Source organism: Erythrolamprus reginae, chromosome 1 (assembly GCF_031021105.1).
Source record: "Erythrolamprus reginae isolate rEryReg1 chromosome 1, rEryReg1.hap1, whole genome shotgun sequence".
NCBI lineage: Eukaryota > Metazoa > Chordata > Lepidosauria > Squamata > Dipsadidae > Erythrolamprus > Erythrolamprus reginae.
This window is the reverse complement of record NC_091950.1, coordinates 99,593,591-99,615,354: the sequence shown is the minus strand read 5'-3', so window position 1 is coordinate 99,615,354 and position 21,764 is coordinate 99,593,591. Positions and strand designations below refer to the sequence as shown.

Sequence of the window (21,764 nt, the reverse complement as noted above, 5' to 3'; positions counted from 1 at the left end):
TATACAAACTTATACACAACTAATATTGTTAATGCAATTAAATATAAAACAATAATTCTAAAAGATCTATAATATTCCCCCATCAATCATCCATTCCCTTTTAATCTTTCAAATATTCAATTTCTTGTAAAAAATTTCCCTTCCAACCCCTTTTCTTAACTTTTTCTTTTTCTTTCATATGTAAAATTTTCATTGCATTTTGTTGTGTGTTGCTTTAGAGTATAAATAAGGTGTATATTCATATACTTTCAAGGGTAGGAATTTCAAGCTTGAAAATAGATATAAATATTGGATAGAAAAATGTTATCAGCTTTTGTTACAAAATTCTTGATCATTTTTAATTTTCAGTAGCATTCTAAGTGATATGTATTTTAGAGTTCTGTAGTTCTTCATTCCCTTTTTATTATAAGACACTGTATATATTGCGTGCTTCATTTTCTTTTCATGATTTGCTTTTCCCTCTATGTGGGAAAATATCACTAATGTAGCGAGAATCTAATGGTTTGGAGAAACTGGCCTTCAAACAACATTTGAGCAACATTTAAAGTAGCAACATATCTTGGATCATATCTGTTCACAATATCATAATCATATTGTAGTTTAGTTTTAGTTTTAACTTGTTTTATATGACTATTTAAGGTTATATAGAGTTATATGCCAATTAGATTACTTTTCCCCCAAGAAAGCAGCATATAAATCCAGACTGGGAAACCAAGTGCCCTCAGATATTTTACACTCACATTCATATCAAAAATCCAGAACAATCTTTAGAAAACAAATCCTTTACTGCATTTGGTTTGTGCCTGGTACTATTCTCTTTTTCCTATCCTTTTTAAAATGTTGGCCTCTTGTGTAATCAGCTTTTAGTTATTACCCACCAAAATATTGCTTTGAAGTCCTAAAGGGATAAACCAGATCATAACCATGGCACTGATATACCCTAATTACTGTCAGATAAAATGCATACCACTCGGCTGCTCCAATAAGCATCCTGCTGTGTCCCCAATTTTTCCATGCTTCACTCTGTGAAAACTTTATCACGCACAGTATGGAAACTCCATTAATGGTGGGAATTATATTCCTTAATGTTACCCAAGTTGTATCCAATTAGGGTTTTTTCCTTAATATCTTTTTTTTAATGGAATCTGACCTCCACTGAAGAGACTGGTCACCCTCTAAAAGTCCTGTGGCATAAGAACAAGAGGCTATTGAAAAGTCACAGCCAGCAGTAAAACAGTTTTGCAATATTTTTTTTCTCTCTCTCTCTCTCTCACACACACACACACACACACACACGCACACACTCATACATACACACACACACAATAGTGGATCTGCTAATTGAATATTAAAGCTTTGACTGTGGATGCTTTGGGCTTTGAAGAAGATCCCTCTAAACAACCATTATGCATCAAGTGTGTTGTATAGGAAACTAATCAACTAATGCCCAATGCTCTTAAGTGAAGAGATAATAGACAAATGTATATTATTAACCATGTGCTGAAAATTAGAATCCCTATAAGTCGTATTGTAAAAAAATAAAAATAAAGCTATGCAAGTTGCTGTGGAACTCTGGAAGCCAATGGTGGATAATTACAGTTTTCTGTATGGTATTACTGTCATCTAATGGTCCTTTGAATTTTTGTAGAAGTTCGCTCAAGCAAACATGAATGTTAGGAGACAGTGTAATATCTGGCCTCATATATTCTTAACCTAATATAAAAGCCCTGAGAAAACAAAAATCATCTGTTCCTTTTCTACCAGCTTATTGTGTTACAGAAAAAGTCAAAGAAAAAGAATAGATAGTCCCACATGCTTTTGGCTGAATTCAGTTGTTAACAGCATGCAATAAAATCCTTAAGAGGTTATTCTTCTTGGTTACTCTTAACAAGATGATTTTTTTAAAAAAAATGGGCAACAATGAGACTGTGTCCAATAAAATCAGAAATTTGGGTCATGAGCAGTACAAAGTTCTATAGTTGCTATATCCAGAGTTAATGCAGAATCAGCTTTTACTTTGCATATGCATGTATCAAATGCCTAAGAGCATAGAAAAGTGTGATTCAAAGATTCTAAATTGATCTGGCGTAGACATCTTTGCCCTTTCTGAGACCTTAAATGCTCCAAATTAGAAGTGGTATCAGCAGACTGCAGGCCTCGAGAATTGCTCAATAGAGATTTTTAATATATTTGGCTTCTCTCTTCTGCTAAAATGTCTCCCACTGGGCTTATCGCTCTTTTAGCTATCTGGAGAAAAAGGTAAAAGAAAAAAGAAAAGGCTATTGATATAAAAAAAAAACAGGGGCAGGGCTTCCTTCATTGTAACTGTCTGTCAAAAAGGGGTGGGTGGGTTCATATGAACACTTCCATCCATGCTATCCATCCATCCATGGTAATCTTTTGTTTAATCCTGCTTTTGGTTGTAGAAAAAACTTCATGGTACTTTGTAGAAATAGCAATAGCACTTAGACTTATATATCATTTCAAAGTGCTTTATATAGCCCTCTCTAAGCGGTTCTGCGGAGAGGGGCGGCATACAAATCTAATAAATTATTGTTGTTGTTGTTGTTGTTGTTATTATTATTATTATTATTATTATTATTATTATTATTATTATTATTATTATAGTCAGCCTATTGACCCCAACAATCCAGGTCCTCATTTTAAATAAAGTTTGGAAGAAGAGTGGCAACTTAGTCAGATAGCAAAGAGTAAGAAGAAGTCAAACATTCTGGGTGTTCAGAGTGAGAGCAGACTGTAGTTTAATGTGCAGTAGGAAATCAGGCAATTAGGCAATAAAAGGAAGATGTGATTATTGCTTCACTAAAACTTAGTGTATCTTGGGCCTAATTTATAACTATATGGTAGGACTTAAATGTAACATACCTTTTTTTTTCTATTTCAGTTTGTTATAATATGTATTTTTCAACCATTTTTCTCATAACAATCCTATAGGACAGGATGGAATGAGAAAGACTGATTAACCCAAAGTTATCAAGTTATAGTGAAGCCAAGTGTCTATGGCAGACGGTGGACTTAAACCTGACTCTCTTCTCTCCTAGTCCAACAGGTAACCAATATTCCACATATATTCTCAACTCGTGACAATATTTGACTAGGATTTAAGAGCCTGAGATTTAAATTTACAATTCTATTATTTAGAGTTATAGAATTAGAAAGGACCATTTAGGTCATGATATACATAACTCTTAACTTTTTAATAGGTCAGCAACTGTACAAATCGATAATGGGACCACACTTGGAGTACTGTGCACAGTTCTGGTCACCACACCTCAAGAAGGATTTACTGGAACTGGAAAAGATACAAAAAAGGTCAACAAGAATGATCAAGGAAATGGAGCACCTCCCTTATGAAACCAGCCTTGGTCTCTTTAGCCTTGAAAGATGGCATTTATGAGGTGATTTGATCGTAGTGTATAAGATCATGCATGGGATAGAAAAGGTGGATAGAGACAAATTCTTTTATCTATCACACAATATTAGGACGAGGGGGCACTCCCTAAAGCTCACAGGTAAGAAAGTGAGGACAAATAAAGGGAAATATTTCTTCAACCAGAGGGTTGTTGGTTTATGGAATTCACTTGCAGGAGAGGTCTTGACAGCTGTCAGCCTGGATAGCTTCAAGACAGGATTAGACAGATTCATGGATGCCAAGTGTATTGGTGGTTATTGAACTGGATGTCCAAGTGCTGCTTCTATGTTGGTTGAGGCAGGCAGGATTCACTTGGGTACCATTTGTTGGGGGTCAAGGGAAAGGGAAGGTTTTGCCTTCTCTTTCTGCTCAAGATCCCCATGTAAAATTGGTGGGCCACTGTGTGACACAGAATGCTGGACTCAATGGGTTTTGGCCTGATTCAGCATGGGTCGTCTTATGTTCTTAACCTTTTCCTCAATAAAAGAATCCAACTTAAAGCATTCTAGAAATAAAAAGATGTCCAATTAAAAGGGAAACCAATGCTCCCTCTGAGCAGGGAGGGCATGAGCCAAAATCAGCAGGAAGCAAAGGTTGCCTTACACGCAAATGTGGTGTAAAGGCAGCTATAGAGCAGCTTCTCTCCTGTCCTAAGGATATAGTCATCACCTTGTCATGCCACCACTCATGAGGCAAGAAAGAAGGGGAGGCGGCAGTGTTCCCTCTAATTTTTTTTGGGGGGGGGTGGAAAAGTATAGTGTCTGAGCGGCAGTCCCTTTGGGACTGGGCGGCACAGAAATAATAACTAACTAACTAACTAACTAACTAACTAACTAACTAACTAACTAACTAACTAACTAAATAAATAAATAAATAAATAAATAAATAAATAAATAAATAAACAAACAAACAAACAAACAAACAAACAAACAAACAAACAAACAAAAAACCCACCCTATTTTGCCTCAGAGAATTTCAAAATAAAATACTGTACTGTGTGTCTATAACAGTGAGCTCATAATAGGGCAACTCTATCAATATCAAAATGCCACTTAAATAGTTGAGCTAGTTTCAAACTAGATTTTGATTTTCTTTCTCTCTTCCTTACTCTCATTCTTTTTCTTTCTCTTTTCCTTCCTCTCTTTTTTCTATCTGTTTCTCTCTCTTCCTCTCTTCCTCTCTTCCTCTCTCTCTCCTTCCCTCTCACTCTTTCCCTCTCGGCTTCTGGGCAGGTTTGGAAAACTCTGAGTTGATGATGATTTTTAAGTGAGCGATTGCTCACTGCTCAGCTTAGAGGGAACTATGGGAGGCGGGTCACTGGAACAAAGGCAGCCCACCCCGCTTGGTCACCCTGTGCATGTGCACACTCCTGGCCCCGGCAAAGCCAGCCAGGGCGTCACGAGAGGGGAGGATGGTTGCCCAAAGAGACTCCTTGGCCGGGGTGGCTATGTTCCTCAACCAACCCCAGAGAATCAGCCCCAGACGCTTCTCCATTCATTCTGTCACCCTTACCTTCTCCGGCCAAGTGAAGGAGGGGAGGGGAAGACCAGCCAGTGAGGGGACAAGGAACCACAGCAGGGGGCCCAAAGAGCCGCATACTGGTCTAGAGCCACAGGTTGCTAACCCCTGAACAAGAATGAAGAATGCTTAATATGATGTTACATGGAATGAATAAAGTAAGCCTTCAAATATATTGAAAAATGCATGCCATTTCAAATTATAAATATCAAAAAAGAAGAACGCTGAGCAATTCTCAAAAAAAAAATTAAAAATGCCCAGGACATTTATTAGTGAAAATTTATTTTGCACAATACAGTTGATTGTTCTTCAATTGATTAAAAGTAAATTTTTCAATACTGTAAGTGGTAAATCACTTCTTAATTATATATTGTTGTTTCTCATTATAGAAATTTATGACATACTATTGGAAATATCTAATGGCATTGCTCATTATCATGACATGAGCTATAGTATAAACAACATCATCAAAGGAAGGGAAGATATGGAATGTAGTAAAGACGGAGATCCCCAGGAGGGAGATTGTGTATTCCAACCAGTAAGAGGCAATATAGTCTAAATATTACATGTGCCATTGGTCTAATTCTATATTATATCCCAAAAATGTTGCCCAAACTATCATATTTCCCGTTACAATTTCTTCCTCCATTATAGTTTATGAGAAATTTATATGTTTTTGTTATTGTTTTCTCCTCCAGTAATAATAAAAGTTTGTCAAATTCTGATTTTTCTTTTGCAATTCCAAATTTCTTTCTATCATCTTTTAGCCTTGATTTAATTTGATAATAGGGCCACTAAATATTATATGCGATAGAAAAAGAATACCCTAAAAGTATGGTATTTTATAGATGTAGAGCAGGAGTGTCAAACTTGATTTCACTGAGGGTATCAACAGGATTGTATTTGACTTTGGGGGGCAGAGTGGGCATGGCCAGGATGGGTGTGTCCAGCTCATTGTCACTCGTGTAAGGAGTGCCTGTGGTGGCCCATCAGAGAAAATGGACTTCTGAGCTCCATTTTTGGCTGTGACGGCCTCCTGCAACCCTCTGCCAGTAAAAACAGAGCTCAGAAGGGCTGCAAGTAGCCCTCCTGAGCTCCATTTTTGCTGCCTGAGACACTGTGGGCCAGTCCTTTGCTGTTTCCAGGGCGGCTCCATTGGCCAGATCTAAGCACCCAACAGGTCAGATCCAGCCTATAGGTGTAAAATAGTAAAGAACTCAGCTTGGAAGAACAGCCATATGTCGTTCTTCAGTTTGGGGCCTGACAGAAAGAAAGCAAATCAACGAACCCACCCCTTCATTTTTGGGACCTTACACTAAAATCTTCATCATCATTACCTACAGTAATCTTCAGATATGTTGAAGTAAGGTGATTTCCAGAGAAGAACAGCTAGGTGAAAATTATATCTATATTTTTGTCTGCATTTTCCTCTGAAATTCTTCCTTCTGTTTCCCCCTTGCGAGTATGAAGTTGCCTATCTTTAGATACAAATTTTCAATTCTAAACAAAAATAGTTAAGAAAAGCTTTCTGGGGAAATAATTAAATTGTCAATTTGATTTAAAACAATATAGAAACTTTGCTACATATTCAGCATATTAAAACTAATTTTTATCTTCTTGTTGTGGTTGCCTCTGGGCCAGGTCCTGCTCCAACGACTGTGGGGGTTGATGTGGGAGAATCCTCACATTATCAGAGGCCAGTTTTACTGCCAACAGCTTCTGACAGCGAAACGTCTGTGTCAGGGGAAGATTCTAGTGAAGTAGGATCAACAGAGGAGGTAATTACAGGCAGCCCATTCGCTAATTACCCCATTAGTGAACCATCATCATTATCATTATCATCATTAGGTTCAGAAGAGGAGGCATTCATAGATGTTCGCAGACGCAGGTTGATGTCAAGGAAGGAACAACTGCGCAAGTATTACAGGAAATAAGGGAGAACACCTGTGGCTGAGGCAATTAGGCTAATGGGCTGCTGATAAATTGCCAGCATTGTTGCCTCTTGGCATGGGAGTTTATCCGTTTGGAGAGAGAGAGAGAACTGTGTTTTACGTCTGGATTGCACAAAGACTCTGAACTGTTTCAGGATTTTACAGGACTCTTGCACTAATTCACAGTTAACTTTAAGCGTGAGGACTCTTGAAGGGGGTGGTCTTCACAGCTGCTTTTTATCTGCTTTGCTTTTGTTTTATGTTTTTCACAGCATTCAAGGCTTGTTGTGTGTGGGAGAGATTAAAAGTGCATTTTGGACCGTATTTTCCTTTCAATAAATCAACTTTGTTTACTTTACAAACGTGTGTGTTTGAATTTCTTCTTTGGACGTAATTGGGGGCTTGTAACGTGAAGTCTGGCATAACAGTTGTTAGCCATGGGTTTCTAGAATCTAAGATGCTCAGCTTGTCGATCAGAAAGGTCAGCAGTTTGACGGTTCAAATCCCTAGCACCATGTAATAGAGTGAGCTCCCATTACTTGCTCCAGCTTCTGCCAACTTAGCAGTTTGAAAGAATGTAAAAATGCAAGTAGAAAAATTGGTGAGAAGGTAACAGCATTCCATGCACCTTAGGCACTTAGTTATGCCAGTCACATAACCACAGAGACAGTGCTGGCTCTTCAGCTTTGAAATGGACGTGAGCATCACCCCCTAGAGCAGTGATAGTGAACCTTTTTTTCTTCAGGGACCAAAAGAGCATGTGCGCACGCTATCAATCCAGTGTGAGTGCCCACACCCATAATTCAATGCTTGAGGAGGGTAAAAACAGCTTCCCCCCCAGAGGCCCTACAGAGGCTGCAAATGGCCTGCTTCCCAACTTCTGGTGGGCCCACTAGGCTTGTGTTTCACCCTCACCAGGCTCCATAGGCTTCCCTGAAGCCGTAAGAGGGTAAAAACACTCTCCCCCATCCTCTCAGAGGTTCTCTGGAAGTAAAAAATAATAATACAAATACCCTCTCAGTGCCTCTGCATGAGCCTCTGCGTGAAAATCTGCTGGCCGGCACACACATGCATGTTGGAACTGAGCTAGGGCAATGGCTCACATGCCAGCAGATATGGTTCTGCATACCACCTGTGGTATCCATGCCATAGGTTCGCCATCATTGCCCTAGAGTCAGGAATGGCTAGTACCTATGTGTGAAGGGAACCTTTACCTTTATCTAACTTTACCTTAAATGTTCAGACATTTTAGTCTTATGATCCCAGAATTGTGATTTCTGTTATTAAAATGTTTGCAAGGTCTCATCCATTCTAGGAAAGGAATAAAAAATGATGTTGGTTATATACTCCTCATGCAGAGTAATTAACTACATTCCAAATACAGTGATACCTTGTCTTACAAACTTAATTGGTTCCAGGACGAGGTTCTTAAGGTGAAAAGTTTGTAAGACGAAACAATGTTTCCCACAGGAATCAATGGAAAAGCGATTAATGCGTGCAAGCCCAAAATTCACCCCTTTTGCCAGCCAAAGCACCCGTTTTTGCGTTGCTTGGATTCCCTGAGGCTCCCCTCCATGGGAAACCCCACCTCCAGACTTCCGTTGCCAGCAAAGTGCTCATTTTTGTGATGCTGGGATTCCCCTGCTAGGATTCCCCTGCAGCATCACAAAAACATGGAAGTCCAGAGGTGGTGTTTCCCATGGAGGGGAGCCTCAGGGAAATCCCAGCAGCGCAAAAATGGGTGCTTCGCTGGCAACGGAAGTCTGGAGGCGGGGCATCCCAGCGGCGGTGGTGGGTTTGTAAGGTGAAAATAGTTTGTAAGAAGAGGCAAAAAAATCTTAAACCCCGGGTTTGTATCTCGAAAAGTTTGTATGACGAGGCGTTTGTAAGACGAGGTATCACTGTATGTCTAAAATTAATTATATTTTTTAAAAAGTCAAAAATTCTGCATAGAGGAATTATGTAGCTATGTTTTCTTTTTAGCTAAAGAGACAAAAACCTGTTTTCATTTTCCATAAATCCGCATATATTCCATAATACAGACAGTTTATCCCTTTCATAAAATTTCAAGTTTATCTGAAACTACATTTCTTTAGCACCTTGGAAACCAAAGAAATATAAGTAATCTACAATCTTCCTCTGGTGTCCAAATGATCAAACATTTGCTCTGCAAGGAAACAGATGCAGTCCATAAAATCAGTTATGAGAAATTAGGTAATTTCCAGGGGTGGAATTCAGCAGGTTCTGACAGGTTCTGGAGAACCAGTGGCAGAAATTTTGAGTAGTTTGGAGAACCAGCAAATACCACTTCTGGCTGCCCCGAGAGTGTGGCGGGAATGGAGATTTTGCAGTATCCTTTTCCTGCCATGCCCAGCAAGCCAACTGTAGAGAAAATTTCACCCTGTTGATAATGAAAGAATTAATATCTAGTATATTTCTATCTCAGTTAATTTCCTTTTAAAAAATCTTACTAAGTCTAAAAATGGCATAATAATTCTGAACACCAGTGCAATAGCAAATGAGCAGGTGTAGCTAACAAATCCAAAATAATTACATTTATAGTTTGTTAACTGTATAATTTAAACCATAGGCCTGCTTGTCGCCCTCAGTATAAACAAATGAATAGCCGCTATAAAAATAGTTTGTTCTTGTACCTTTCTCCCATTTATACTAAATGAAGGAAGCTGGAATCACTGCTTCACATAACAAAACTAAAAACCATGGAGAAAAATAGAAACCAATCACAACTGAAACCTCAGAATCAGATTATTAATAATCTGTCTCATGAGGACTAGTTCTTTAGCTTAAAAGCTTTAAATAACATTGATACAACAGTCTCTACTGAATCAAAATGAAGAAAATAAGGAGCATTGCCTATTCCATTAAACACTTTATTTTAAAGTAAAATATAAAATGGCATCTTACATTTTTAAAGAAAAGTAAACAGTGCTTCTTTGTTTTACCTGGGAAAGCAAAAGGAAGTAACTCCCTAGAAGTAAAGTATGCCCATGGGTATTGCTTCCTTATTCTTTCGAACCCCATTGTCTTCATAGTGGCATCGTAATTGCTCAGTGACATCATGATGTGCTATAGCCAGCCAATCAGAAACAGATTTCAGCCAGTATGGCTGGGATCAGGGTTCCTGTGGTGGAAATTGATATGCGCACGCATCTCCGCCCCCGCCCCCATTTATGCATGCATGTACACATGTGAGATTTTGCTTCTGTGCATGCGTAGCAAGCAAAATCTTGCACAAAAATGCTCTCGTGCGTGAGATTTCGTCGATTTTGGGGGGGGATTTGCTTCTACACACGTGTACACAACCATGACGAACTTGGAGGGTGTACCGGTAGCAGCTGGTAAGCAGAACCCTCGCCTACAGACAATACTTGTTTTTCTCTATAGCCAATGTCAGGTATATTCAAATGTGCATGCATCTATTAAAATGGGATAAAAAACCTTTCCTCTTTAGGCCTCTAACTTTTTGTTCTAGTACTGTTAATTATTTATTTATTTATTTATTTATTTATTTATTTGTTTATTTATTTATTTATTTATTTTGTCCAATACAGAATACATATTGAAGAGAATAGACATGAAGTATTATATATAAAGAGAAGAAATAAAAATAGAGGAGAAGATATATGAAGGAAGAAAAGATATATGATATATGAGATAAGGAGAGACAATTGGACAGGGGACGAAAGACAGGCTAGTGCACTTATATACACCCCTGGAGAGGTCAATCATGGATAGTCTAAGGGAGTCTAAGGGATAGTCTAAGGGAGAAATGTTGGGGGTTAGGGGTTGACACTACTGAGTCCGGTAATGAGTTCCACACTTCGACAACTCGATTGCTAAAGTCATATTTTTTACAGTCAAGCTTGGAGCAATTAATATTAAGTTTGAACTTGTTGCGTGCTCTTGTGTTGTTGCGGTTGAAGCTGAAGTAGTCATTGGCAGGCAGGACGTTGCAGCATATGATTTTGTGGGCAATATTTAGATCATGTTTTAGGCGTCGTAGTTCTAAGCTTTCTAGACCTAGGATTGATAGTCTGCTTTCATAGGGAATTCTGTTTTGAGTGGAGGAGTGAAGGGCTCTTCTGGTGAAGTATCTTTGGACATTTTCAAGGGTGTTGATGTCTGAGATGTGGTATGGGTCCAGACAGATGAACTGTATTCAAGGATGGGTCTGGCAAAGGTTTTGTAGGCTCTGGTGAGTAGTGTGAGATAGCCGGAGCAGAAACTGCGTAGGATCAGGTTAACAACTCTAGAAGCCTTTTTGGCGATATTGTTGCAGTGGGCTTTAGCACTTAGGTCATTTGATATTAGTATTCCAAGGTCTTTTACTGAGTGGGGGTTGGCTGTGAGATTTTGTTTATTCAGTTAATTAATCCAAATTGTTCCTAAATGTAATATGTTTACTAGTTAAAACACTTTTGGGGAAATTCTCCTTCAAAGTCAGATGCCATGGGTTAGAAGAACACCAGTCTATTAGCTCAACGTTAAAGCATTTTGCAATCCGTTTGTGTTCATAAAATGTGGGATGGGACATTTTGTTCATTGTCTAACTAAACTAGTTCCTTCTTCAAGAATATAAAATTGATTAACCAAAGATTCCTTAACAAAAGGGTACTGCAACCTCAGAATACAAATAGTATAGAAGGACTACCAAATTACACATTTTTTAAAATATTCTATAAGAAAATATACAGACATGGAAAATCTGTAATTGAGTAGTGTGTTTATTGGAAGTAATTAGAAGAACATGCCAGGTTTCGATTCTGAGAATATCTGGTCTTTTTTAATCTTGTTTTTGTTTCATTCTTGTGCCTTAAATTTTCATAGAATATCAATCCTAAAAAATAAAACAGAGCCAAAATGTCAAAATGACATTTTGAATCGTTTTGGCTAATCCCAGTTAAAATACTTACTCAAACTTGAAAATATTACATTATTGTCCAGGCAGGCTTGTTCCACCAGAAGAAAATGGTTATGCAATGCATTGTTATCCTATAATGAATTAATCAATAAACTATACAATTGACAATCAATTGAGGGGATGACCACAGGAAAAAGAGGGGGAAGAATTTAAACCTTTTAAAAATAAGCAGATCTAATTATTTGTACTAAAGGGGTGTTTGCTGTGGGGGGGTCAAGTTATTGTGCCTCAGAGTTTGCAAAAAACGGTGTTGGAGACACTACACACAGGACATCCAAGGATCATGCACATGAAAGCACTGGCTAGGAGCTATCTATGGTGGCCTAGACTGGACCAGGATATTTCAGAGTGGGTGGCAACTGTCTACCATGCCAAGAGATCTGACCACAGAAAAGCCCATTAGAATGGGAGATACAATAGGGGACATTTATATAAATGTAATCAGATATCAATAGGAAATTATTATTATTATTATTATCATCATCATCATCATCATCATCACATGATGTATAGTATAAAGGAATATAATATATTACCCCTCTCTGATATTTACTGCAAGGTATTATATGTTTGTATGTTCAAATGTCTTTTTTTGTTGTTCACTGTTCCCTTTGTCTACTGCTTATATAGTGTTTTCTTTTTGGCTTTAATGTATGTGTGTGTGTGTGTGTGTGTGTGTGTGTATATATATATATATATATATATGTTTTCGTAAATTTTCACGGGTATATGTATGTAGATTGTTCTGAGTTCGGGTTTTGCCCTGTGTAATGTTTTGCATGTCTATGCGACGTTTCGGTAAAATCACATTTACCATCATCAGGCTGGAGTTCCAATCTCTGTGTTTTTGCAAATGAATATTAGCAACTGACATTCCTTCTTAGCATGTAGTGTGGGGGTGGAGATTTGCTTTGAATGTAGCAAATAGATTGGGTGACTATGCTTCCGTGATCTGATTGGTTGGTGTAATCATGGTTATAGAAGGAATGGTATGAAGATTATGAAGTGTTTTGTTTAAGTCTGATTTCCAAATATAAAATTCTAAAATCATAATAATTAAAGGATTGACATATTGATTATAATGAAGTTTTTATTTTGTTTAAGGCTGGTTTCCAAATCTCTGGCAGACGTGAGGTATCATCCCGTTTATTTAAACAAAAAGATCTTTTTTCAATTTCAATAGCTTCTAGAGAGATTCTTTTATATAAATTCTCTGTTTTGTGGAGTAATTTAGTTTTTTCAAAGTCAATTTCGTGCCCTGTTCTTTTAATGTGCTGGACAAGGGAGGAGGTCTTCTCCTGTTTCTTGACTGCATTCATATGTTCTGCCATGCGCTGGCAGAATACCAAGGTATCTATGAAATCCCTTGCAAAACATGTGCAGCCACATACATTGGACAAACTAACCGAAGAGTGAGCCAGCGCATGGCAGAACATATGAATGCAGTCAAGAAACAGGAGAAGACCTCCTCCCTTGTCCAGCACATTAAAAGAACAGGGCACGAAATTGACTTTGAAAAAACTAAATTACTCCACAAAACAGAGAATTTATATAAAAGAATCTCTCTAGAAGCTATTGAAATTGAAAAAAGATCTTTTTGTTTAAATAAACGGGATGATACCTCACGTCTGCCAGAGATTTGGAAACCAGCCTTAAACAAAATAAAAACTTCATTATAATCAATATGTCAATCCTTTAATTATTATGATTTTAGAATTTTATATTTGGAAATCAGACTTAAACAAAACACTTCATAATCTTCATACCATTCCTTCTATAACCATGATTACACCAACCAATCAGATCACGGAAGCATAGTCACCCAATCTATTTGCTACATTCAAAGCAAATCTCCACCCCCACACTACATGCTAAGAAGGAATGTCAGTTGCTAATATTCATTTGCAAAAACACAGAGATTGGAACTCCAGCCTGATGATGGTAAATGTGATTTTACCGAAACGTCGCATAGACATGCAAAACATTACACAGGGCAAAACCCGAACTCAGAACAATCTACATATATATATATATATATATATATATATATATATATATATATATATATATATATATATATATATATATATGTTTTCATAGATTTTCACGGGTACAGGTATGATGGTCTTGGTATATTCGGGTTTCTTCCCCTGTAGGATTTGGGAATTTCTGGCAACGTTTCGACAAGGTCCCACTCGTCATCTTCAGGCTGGTGTTTCTGTCCTTGTTCTAGGGCGAACACAGCGAGACCTGAGCTGCCTTCCTTCTATAAATACTGGTGGCTGGGTGTGGTTTGATGGCTCAGCAATTTCCTGCTGTGTAGAAACTTCCTGGTGAGTCAGTGGGGTAACATCTGGGGTCGTTTACATAGCTGAGGTATGCTGATTAGTTAATGGTTGTAGATTAGGCATGATATCCTGGGTAGTTGGAGCTTGCAGGCTACTTGATTGTTTTGCAATGTGTGTTCTGAGTTGGGTTTCTATGGCTGGGATACGTTTGAGAGCTGGTTTCCAGATGTCTGGTAGGTGGGAGGTATCATCCCGCTTGTTCATATTTTGGGGATGTTTTTCTATGGAAGGAGGAGCAACAGGCATATCTGCTCCAGTCAGTAACTCCCAAGGAACTGAATCACGCAGGCCCAGTGGTGACCCATTTACTTACGCGATGATGTGACCTATGTTGATTCTGGTTTTGACATTCCATAAACTAAGAGAGGAGATTACTTGCTGCTGTACACAGTACAGATTTGCATAATCACCATTGATTGGCTAGTCTAGCAGTGGGAGAAATATACTGTCAATGGCCAGCAGGCTTCAGGGAAGTTTTAAAAATGGCTTTCCTGCAGCCTGCCAGCAGTTTGTGTTGTTTCAGCTCAAATAAAGGTGCTGAAATTTTCCTATGTCTCGCCTCTTCATTCCCACACGGATCTAACAGACATAACATATGATTTTCAGACTGTAGTATTGTGCTTAAATATCCCATTTTACTCAAATGGTTCATTATTGATAACCATACAGTATTCACTAGCTACTTCCAATACGGAGATCAACATCTCTGAATTATAATTTCCTGTAAACTGGCAGATTTGACCTGGGTGCCTAGTCTTTTCTGTAGAGTCCCAAAAGGCATCACATCAACTGCTATGAAAATGGACTACTTATTTAACTTGGATTCTGAGCTGATCCAACACACACCCTCTGATGTTTTGGAGCTGAATATTTTATAATCAATTATAAAATTATCAGCATTATCATATTTAACTGTAAAAAAAGAGCATTAAGGTGAGATCTTGGATCAAATTAAGTGGAAGTATCTGCAAACTCCTGATAACACAATTTTTGGCTGTAGATACCAAACTCTCAAATAACATATATAGAGAGTGTAATATTTTTTTTAAAAAAAATATTTAGCAATGTAGATTAGGCAGGTTATTAATGAGTTTAACTGAGAGGCCCATCTGGAAATGCTTTGACCATCAAGATAAGTCTTCTTTAGAACTAAGAAAGATGTTATACATATCACAAACAGAAAATCTTATTCTTCCATTAAGAAAGCTTAGCTGGTGTTCCTAGTATCAATTCTGTGGCACAGGCTGGAATGCTTACTATCTTCTTTCAGTCATTTTCAAAATAAGGCTGACTGGTTTTATTGCTACTCTAATAACAAAGAAGATGTTCAATCTGCTGATAATTTAATTCTAATTAGAACTTCAATTCACATTGCTGGAACTGCGCAAAAATGAATAAATGAAACAGCAATTAACCTTTAGTACTGAGCTTATTTTTTTCCTCTCAACATGGGTCAGTTGCCATAGAGATTATACCTATGTGATTTGCAGATGTGACTCAAAAGAAGCCAGAGTAGGCATCTCAGTTTCTTCTCAGTGTGGCACCAGGATAATTAAAAATCTGTTAAAAGCAAAGAGAAAGTTGATCTAAAACTCAAAGGTAAAAAAAAAAAGCAGCTAAAAAGAAAGGGCAGGGGAAAAGATTTTTAAAAACAATAATGAAAGACCAGATTTATTTTGACAAACTAAAGCTTCGGAGACAATCCACCTTTAAAATGATGCAGCTCTCACTGCCATCTGAGACATAGCTTAACAAAAGCTTGGGGCTTCATAAAATAGGTTCTACATTAAAACACAGTTGGCTATTTATTAACTGTATAAAGAACATGTCTGCAGATATAACACAAAACAGCTGTCCTGCAATAGTGTCCTGCTTTTAATTTGAACAGTGCCTAAGATGTAACAAAAAATTTTATACACAGAAGAGCCCAGGGGAATGCAGATAAGCTGCATTGCCCTTTAAAACTTTTCATATACTTAAGGTGAACTTCTGCAGCAGGGATCCTTCAGTATCTATGGAGCTTCCTCCCATGTTTAAGGATTTTCCAGTATTCATAAATTACTCACAAAGCTTCTTCAAATACAAAACTTGAAATATAAAAGGAAGAAGGAATCTGAAGGCAGAGAGGTAGGGAGAGGGGAGGGAGGGAAGATTGTAAGGAATATCCTTCTGGGTTTGGTTCCAAGTGGGGGAAAAGATACTGGAAGCCTGGGGGCTGTTTGGAAAGATGATTTAATGGAGGACAGCAGGACCATATGGTTTGGAGAAAGGGGGAAAATCACATACCTTGAAGATGCTGAAGAAGATTTTAAAAAGTGAGACGCAGAGAGCCCCTAGGTTTTATGCCCTCTCTTGGACCCCGCCCCAAGGCCTCTTGCTCCTGTGCAAAAATGCACTCTGATTGGCTGTCAGACTCCAATGGGGTCATGCAGGGGCAATTCTGTTGGCTGTCCTGAGTCCCAAGCTAGTTTGAGTGCTGGCTGATGCAATCTTTACAGGTGCCATGAGTTTCTGTTTGCTAGTTGGGTTTGTCTGAAGGGGTAGATCTTCGTTATGTAGAATAGACTGGTTCAGGCTATTAACAAAGGGGGGAATTAGTGAGCTGGGCCCCTTCCTTGATGGCACATTGACAAAGGAGGGGACTACTAGAAGTGAGTATTTTTCTGCCTAAAACATGTTGCTCCAGGGATATTCTATATAATATTCTGCCTTTTTAATATTTTCTAAAATATTTTATTCCTCTAGGGCTAGGCCTCTAGGAGGGGGGATAGGTGCTAACTTCTTATAAAAGGAGGGAAGGGAGGGAGGGAGGGAGGAAGGAAGGAAGGAAGGAAGGAATTCAAGCAATCGAGCTATGGGTTACTGGGTGTGGAAAACTGTGAGGGAGATCCCAGAGATACAATGAAGTGGAAGCAAAATTACACAGAAGAACGCTACTCCTGATGAGTCATATCAAACAATGGGGAGGGGCACTTTACCATAAGATATCTCTAACCACGGACTCTTTAGCACTCAGCTTTATACTTCTGGGATTCCCCCTCTCCCTTCCATTTGGCATCAGGAAACAATGGCAGGATGCTTATAACAATGACATTTGTGTTAATAAGAGCATGTGTGTGTGTTAATAAGAGCATGGGAATGAGGAATACTTCCTACTCTCCAAGTTGTATGCAATAAATCTATTTGTGAGCATGAAAATTAGTTATGTGACCAGGAAGAGCAAATAGTTAATCACATTGTTAATAAAGGATAAAAAGACTTTATTTATAATGTCAAAGCAGAGGTTGCAGGCTCATTATCCCCTGATCCTGGCAGCAGGACTTCCTTGAAAAAAGAGGCAGGAAAAGACTAGCTTGACTATAAAAAAAAATTCAGGCACTGGTGAGCCTTGCGGATTAATTAACAGAGCTAATCATGAAGCTGCCAGGATCTTCCCACAACTCAGTATGATATGTGTTGACTCTTCTATGAGCAATACTTAGAGAAGTTTCTTGTGTAATACTGGTACCTACCGGTATTTCCAAATGTGTGTTTAGTAGATAAGATGCTCAAAAGTTCATCCTTAATATGTAAGCCACATTCCTGCAAAGTTTTGTCTCACAATCAGGTGAGTCCTATATGCAACTGTATACAAGGAGATAATCTCAGTGAGCATGTAAAAATCAAATTGACTATATTTCAAAAGGAAAAACTATATCTGACTATATTTAAAGGAAAAGGAAATAGAAGGCTTCAGTTACAACAGCAAAGATACGCCCAAGGGCTAATTGCGGAATAGAACATGAATTGTTCATGTGCAAGTTCTAAATCAAGTTAAAGCAAAAGGATAAAGTCATAATATTAAGCATATAAACTAATATTTTCAGGGAAATCATTAAAAAGTGCTTGAATTGACTTCCTTTGGTAAGGAGCCAGAGGACCGACAGAATAAAATCAAAGCAGATATTAAGCATCAATGGAGATTTCCAAAGACAAAGGGGGGGATAGGAAACCAAATTGAATGTCAGAATAGATGGTAGAAATTACCAAATTATCAGGATGCCAAAGGGAAAAAATAAAAAGGCAAACCAACCCCTACCACCACCTCAAAAATAAGCTTAACCAGAAACTTTATAAATGGTAAAGAGCAGCAGGCATAACGTATGTAAAAATAATAGAGACAGAAAAATAGGGGGAAGGTTTTCTAGCATTTCAAGCTCAAATTATAACTAATTCAAAAATCAAACAGATCTAGAAGTATAGTAAAATTTTATACTTTAGGAATACATACATACGTACATACATACATACATACATACATACATACATACATACATACATACATACAAGATATGTACATATCCCAATATATGATGTGTGTGTATGTGTATATACCGTAATCATGAAATCTCCAGAACCATAAAGCCTACAAACCTGAACTTTCCCACATATGTTTTACTTGCCGTCTAGGTGCTCAATAAGAAAGAATTTAATGAAATGATCATTCCTATATCATTATTAACATGTTCTGATGCTAAGAAGTTGTACTCCTCCTCCCCACCTCAAAATAAAGCTGCTCCAAATGCAAAATACAAGAAAAGAGGAGTTTCATTTTCAGTTTTACTCTCACAGCAGGAAGCAGTATTACTACAGAACAGTTGAGCTAAGCCACGCCCAGTCTCCTTCCTGTCTCTTTCTTCCTCATACAGCAAATACTGTTTGAGTTTCCAAATACCCCCCTCAACTCTCTCACACACTGATAGGATGTTAGTCACATGAATACCCAGGGATACTAGTAGGCGGAGACAGATTCTCCCCCCTTATTTTCCTCCTCAGTTCAGATGAATCTGTTCCTTTTACTGTAACATCAGTTAAAGGGAAAAGAGGCAAAAAACACAGAAAAAAATGTATAGGTGTGTTATGTATAAGCATAGTTGTCAAGCAGATTACATGAAGAAGGGAAGAAGTTGTTTACCTTGTTTTGATGGGCTCCCAGGTTTTGGCGCCAGAATTGTATCCATGTCAGAAGTTGCCTGTTGCCGGGCTGTAAGAGTGTAAATAAGAAGAGACTCTGTATTACGCGCTCTCTCTATCTCGCGTACAGCTTTAACAGTAACAGCGTTTGTTTGTGTTCCAGTCAGTAATAAACTTGCGAAACAGTTACCTAGTAAGAGTCTTATTAAGATGCAATTAGGAGAACATAAGTAAGGGAAGCTGTACACAAGAATCATCGAAGTCAGCCCTAAGTCAGGACACAGGCTATAAAAAGGTATACATCTAATAACCCCTAATCAGTCACAAATTTTGTCAATGCCTTGGACTAACAAGTAATTTTCTAGTTTTAAATATGAACCTCAGATTGATTATTCCAGGGTCAAGGTTGTTGATCTTGGACTCTGGTTAGCCTGTGCCTGGTGCCATGCTCTAAAATGGCAGGATGAGAGTCCTGGGATGTGCTGCAGTGGCAGTAAAGTCCACCTTCCTCCCCTTCAGCCCTCCCCTGAATCCTTACATTGCCTTCTCACCCGCTAGCATCCAATGGCAAAGCATTTTCTTTTTGCTGTCCAGAATTACAATGGATGCTTCCAAATTATGTCTTTTAGAGCCAGGTGAAGGAGAGAAATTTTATGCCAACATTCAAAGTGCAGGGGCAGATCTACCACAAGTTAGGGGGTATCATGGCAGGACCTTCATTTCTCCATTTCTGTACTTTGTTGGTTATGATAACAATGAGAGAGACATCCGTTGTGGAATCTACACAGGCATTGATCCACAACTGGTTAGCCAACTGCAGAAGTTGCTGCGTGTGAATACAACAAACTTGCCTATTGTGCCACGAGGGACACATGTAGATGAAGTCAAGGTCTGTCTCAAGTCATCCAACTTATGGCCTAAAGTCAAAGTCCTGACCTTGATAGTTAACATATGTGTCCACCTTCAATGGGATTTGAGTAGTTTTCTAAATTATTTTTTTATATTGGTGATGGCAGGTTTTTTGAAGAGGAAGGAAGAATAACTATTCCGAATAAACTTTGCAATATTGTGACAGATTTGATCAGCTTGACCGACAGAATATATGTCAACATTCATCAGGCTGGAGTGGATTGCAGTTCCCTTCTCCTTAGACTCAGGGCAGCTTACAACATGTTAGCAATAGCACTTTTTAACAGAGCCGGCATATTACCCCCACAATCTGGGTCCTCATTTTATCCACCTCAGAAGGTTGGAAGGCAGAGTCAGCTTGAGCCAGTGAGAGATTTGAACCACTGACCTACAGATCTACAGTCAGCTTCTATGGCCTGCAATACAGCACTCTACCTGCTGCGCCACCCCGGCTCCATGATCAAAGCCATGGTTTTCACAGGCATCAATCAGGGAGAAATTCCTCTGATCCCATCAGACTACCACTTTGAATTCAAACATTTACAATTTCCCATTAAGGTTTGCTATGCCATCACCATCAATAAGCCACAGGGACAGACTTTGAAAGTGGCTGGTGTGCATCTCATCAGTGACTGTTTCTCCCATAGCCAGTTTTATGTGGCATGCTCCAGAGTCAGTTCACCTGACAGCCTGGGTCATCTTCCAGCTAGACAGCAAAACTAGGAATTCTGTTTACAGAGAGGTCCTCAGAAATTCATCTGAAGGAAAAATTGAAAGTCTATATTATGCAATTTATTATCCTTGCTACGGCGACAAAACAGCCACGGTTTCTGCTGGGATTAAAGGCCTTAAGCCCATCTATTTCATTGTTGCTACACTTACGATAATGTCTTCATCTGTAACAGAAACTTAGTTTTCTGTCTCCAACTTTTTAAACTACTCTTTAATTTTCAAGCTTTAAATTTCAATTTATCAAGCCCCATCACATAGTTTTGTACTGAAGCATGAGTATCCATCTAGTATCACTATATTTGCTAGTACAGTGATACCTTGTCTTACAAACTTAATTGGTCCCGGGACGAGGTTCTTAAGGTGAAAAGTTTGTAAGATGAAACAATGTTTCCCATAGGAATCAATGGAAAAGCGATTAATGCGTGTAAGCCCAAAATTCACCCCTTTTGCCAGCCGAAGCACCCGTTTTTGCACTGCTGGGATTCCCCTGAGGCTCCCCTCCATGGGAAACCCCACCTCCATGGGAAACCCCACCTCCAGCAGGGCAATCCCAGCATCGCAAAAATGAGCACTTTGCTGGCAACGGAAGTCCGGAGGTGGGGTTTCCCAGCGAAGGGAGCCTCAGTGAAATCGCAGCATTGCAAAAACACCGAAGTTCTCGAAACCCCACCTCCGGACCTCTGTGTTTTTGCGATGCTGCGATTTCACTGAGGCTCCCCTCGCTGGAAAACCCCACCTCTGGACTTCCGTTGCCAGTGAAGCGCCAGGTTTTGCGCTACTGGGATTCCCCTGCTGCATCACAAAAACATGGAAGTCCGGAGGTGGGGTTTCCCATGGAGGGGAGCCTCAGGGGAATCCCAGCAGTGCAAAACTGGGCACTTCGCTGGCAACGGAAGTCCGGAGGTGGGGTTTCCCAGCGAAGGGAGCCTCAGTGAAATCGCAGCATTGCAAAAACACCGAAGTTCTCGAAACCCCACCTCCGGGCCTCTGTGTTTTTG

The 21,764-nt window shown here is 38.8% G+C and overlaps 1 long non-coding RNA gene across 2 annotated transcripts; it reads right to left on the bottom strand.

Annotated features, from left to right (window-relative positions):
• Positions 1-3,159: 3,159 nt before the first annotated feature.
• LOC139157767 (uncharacterized) lies at positions 3,160-15,734 on the bottom strand. 2 transcript variants are annotated; one of them, XR_011557563.1, is made up of 4 exons: positions 15,648-15,734; positions 8,113-8,193; positions 4,946-5,059; positions 3,160-3,313 (listed from the first exon to the last, which is right to left on the bottom strand). It is a non-coding gene; the product is annotated as an uncharacterized lncRNA (long non-coding RNA). The 2 variants fall into 2 exon arrangements; XR_011557564.1 differs by having other exon boundaries at positions 15,588-15,728.
• Between the last annotated feature and the right edge of the window lie 6,030 nt (positions 15,735-21,764).